A 4034-nucleotide genomic window follows, 5' to 3' on the forward strand; every position below is an offset into this window, starting at 1 on the left:
TTTAATAATAAAAGGTTGCAGTTGCTACAAAATTCCCAGAGCACCTAACTTTGAGAAGTTGTTTCATGCCTTTGTTTGTTTCTGGCCTTTTATTGAATCATCAGTCACAAAATCTTAATAAGATTGATCTTATAATATTGCCATGTTCAGCTTTCCAAAAAATAATGGTTGTAGCACAAGATCTATCATTCTTATGGATTCTATTGAATGATGAGCTCAGTTGCTTGTTTAAATAATTTTCTTTGCCTTCTCCTTTAATACTGTCTATCAGCAAATCAGGAGGCAGAATTTTCTTTTGTGATGTTGCTCAGAGTATGAGGAATTTATACTTGTAAAACGCGCTTTTATGTTTTCGTCCACTGTCTATTAAAAACAAAACCAATAAAAATGGGCCATGATATAACTATTTTCTAAATCAGAATTATTTTCCAAACAAATAAATGCTATGTTATTGTCATTGCCTTAAAATATTTTTAAAAATTGAATTAATAGATCCTAGGTGAATAAAATTAATGGCAAAATGGAAAAAAAATGACCTTTTGATTGTTAGATCAAATGCAGTTGAATTTTGACCTGCATGTGATAGTCTTGTCCACAATTAATGACTAAATTCATCTATTTTTTGTTGATCTGGGTTATTTTTGTTAGGTTTAAAGATCAATTTTTGTTTTATTGCTCAAGTCATCATGTAGTTTATTTGATTTTGTCATTTGAAAGATAAAAGATTGCTCCCTTATCAATCAGAGAATTGTCTCAGGTAAAGGTAGGCAATAAGGAAGTTATGTCATTGAATTGAAGAAATCATTAATGTTGAAGAATATAACTTTTTAGTATTTTGTTTAACCAGATTGGCTATTTATGCTTATCACATTTTGTAGATAATGATTTGTATGTTATTTGTAAAGTGCCTCTTGATGATCTAGATTCTATACCAAGTCAGGCAAAAGAGCCTGAAAGCATAATTTTAAAATGTAAGTTTAAATAATGCATATATTTATGCATAGAACAGGAAAGAGAAAACTGCATTTTGTGATATCAATTAAGGGTCAGTTAAGAGTGTTTAATGAAGGGGATTAGAGAAAGTCACTTTGCCTTCTTGCTAGTCAGAGATAATTCATTGTTGGGGTGCATTTTCAAGAGTCAGAGAGGGAAATGGCTCTTGCTAAGCTTTATTTGGGATAATAAAGACATTCTAAGAGTAGACTTTAACATGGGAAAATATAGATGTGAAATAATAGCACTAGAATCAAAGTAAAATGTATACCTGGCAATAGACATAAATAAATAGAAAATGGAGCCAAAAACTGAAGACTTTCCTTAATTCTCTGGGAAAAAAAAGAGGTCTTTTAGTAAAGCCAGAGTACTAGAAGACCATGTTCACATCTGGAAAAAATATACAGAACGAGTCATGTTTAAAATAAAGTCTCATTCTGTAATAAATTAGTCATTAGTATATTCTAAACCACTTTTTTAACCTGTGTCTGAAGTACCTGGAAAATACTTATTAAAATTTCATTTATATTTGGTGATAGGCAGATCATTCTCTAGATGATCTGAGACATGTAAATGCTGCTGAGAGATGTAATTTGACTAGTAAATTAATGGCTTCTGGTGATCTTAATGTTAACATAACATTTGGAGGCATTGCTCATCAGGGGTGCAATATTGTGTTTCACAGGATACATGAGACAAAGACACTTAATGAGTTTTGGCTGCACTGCACATATTGTGCACAACTCTGTTCAAACTGTTACAGGCTTCCTGCCAAGATATGAAGGAAAAATTGCCTAAAAGATTAGTAGAATATTAGTCCCATCCCCTGCTATGTACCCTTGTGACTGGTTTGTCAACAGTTGGAGAAAATTTTAGTATAGACAATAAAAAATTAGTTAGTGTCAGTTCATAAGAAGTCTGGACTCCTGAATAAGATTTATGAAAAGAGAAATAAGGACTCTATTGTCTTTGTGATAAGTGATGTTTTTAATAGGTAATGGCTACTACTAAGAATCATTATTCATGCTCATTTATATTTTTAATAAATATTTTCTGTGATAAATTCCATTTGATATACTTCTAGAAAACAGCTAACATTGCAAGTTTAGCATTTCTTTTTTATATACATAGAAAAATTTAAAATGATTCATATCTTCATTAAATTTTAAACATAAATAAACAATGATTAAAGTTGTTGCCCATTAATAGTCTGCAAATGAAAAGTGGCAAAGGCTCTTTGTTGTTTTACATGGTCTGCTTAGAGGACATACATAAACATTATTCCTGAGTTGAAGAATCATTATACGAAGGAAAAAGAAATAATCTATAAAATTTTGAACATATACAACTGGAATAGATTTATTATAATTTTTTTTTCTTTTGCAGGTTCTTTAGCATATTCTCTTTGCTGGTTATGAACATTTTTTCTTGTACGTTATTTAAAAAATATCCATCCTTACTTTATCACCATGTAAATGTTTTACATATTAAAAAGCTTATCTTGTTTGTTGGACAGGATATATTGGCCAACATTTATTGAATGTTTGCTATGTGCTAGGAACTGTTCAAAGTGCTTTATGTATATATCAACTCACAATAATCCTAAGAGATAATTACTGTTATTAGTATCGCTTTCTAGAAGGGAAAATAAGATTCAGAGAAATTAGAAAGCTGATCTAACTTTGCATCTGGAAAGTGGTGATGTGAGGATTTAATCTTGGTAGTCTGATCACTGAGTCAGTCTTTTTGACCATTATGTATACTATCTTTTTCAAGTTACCTGAGAATAAATGTTTGTAGTCAGTAGAATTAAATTATAGGATGTTTTTAAATTAGAGTATATTTTTAAGAGTGCATAGGTTCTACTTTGAAAAATATAAAGTCAAACTAAGATTTGAAATAATTGTTTGTATTCAGTACTACTGATAATTATTTTTACAGTTTAGCCATTTAAATATATAGTTCAGTGGCATTAATACATTCATATTGTTGTGCAGTCATCACCACTATCCATCTGCAGAACGTTTTCATCATGCCAAACTGAAACTCTATATCCATTAAATAATAACTTCCTACTCTTTCTTCCCTTCAGCCTCTGGTAAGCACTGTTCTACTTTCTATGAATTTGTCAGTAGTATTATAAGATACTTAAACAGTTTATATTCAATTTGAATAGGTTAATATTTTTACTTACAGTATTTTTATACTTTCAATTCTCACACAGAGCACAGAGTTAAAGTTCAACTCAGTCTCTGTCTGGATTATCACAAATTCCCTTTTAGTGAAGTCAGATTAGTGAGATTTAGGCCTGAGTGTTTGAGAACAAGACGATTGTTGTCCTATGGCTTGTCTCGACCTTTAGCGATACACCATTAAGTCCTGTGAATACTTGCAAACCTAATTCAAGATTCTTTTCAATCCTCTTAACCTTTCAGATTACTAGCAAGCACAAGGATTACCCATCAAGGACAAAGCAATGGGTGTCAGATTCTAGCTGTCTTCTTAGCTGTGCCCCAGACCATCCTTTTTTATATTTTTCTCTTCAGAAATGATGGGCATTAAGAAGTGGAGAATAATGTTTATTTTGAGCCAAATAAAACAGTAGGGTTAGAAATTATTGTCTTAATCTAAGAACATCTTTATTCTATTTAAGAATATAATAATAAGGAACAGTAGACATCATCCAAATTAATTTCCTGGTGAGGAGAGCAGATTGTTAAAAATCAAGGGATTTTTTTTCTTGGCATTCTCCACAAATTTATGTGAGATTAAAAGGAAAATTCTCTGACAAACTTAGACACCACTTTCTATGTCTAATCTTGGCTAAGCAGATAGACAAAAAGCATTGCCTGGGTGAGTCTAGAGTGTAAATAAACCCACCAGATATTCTCCAAGGACCATTTTCTGGGCATGGGCTTTCCCAAATAGTCCATTTAGTGACCTTAGGATAGTTTTCATGTCCCACGTGAAGCCAGCATGCTCCCTTGGGTCTGTGACATATAATTTCAGTTTTCTTTTGCATAGGAGATAGTAACAGAAAA

This window comes from Pteropus vampyrus, unplaced genomic scaffold (assembly GCF_000151845.1).
Source record: "Pteropus vampyrus isolate Shadow unplaced genomic scaffold, Pvam_2.0 Scaffold242, whole genome shotgun sequence".
Lineage (NCBI taxonomy): Eukaryota > Metazoa > Chordata > Mammalia > Chiroptera > Pteropodidae > Pteropus > Pteropus vampyrus.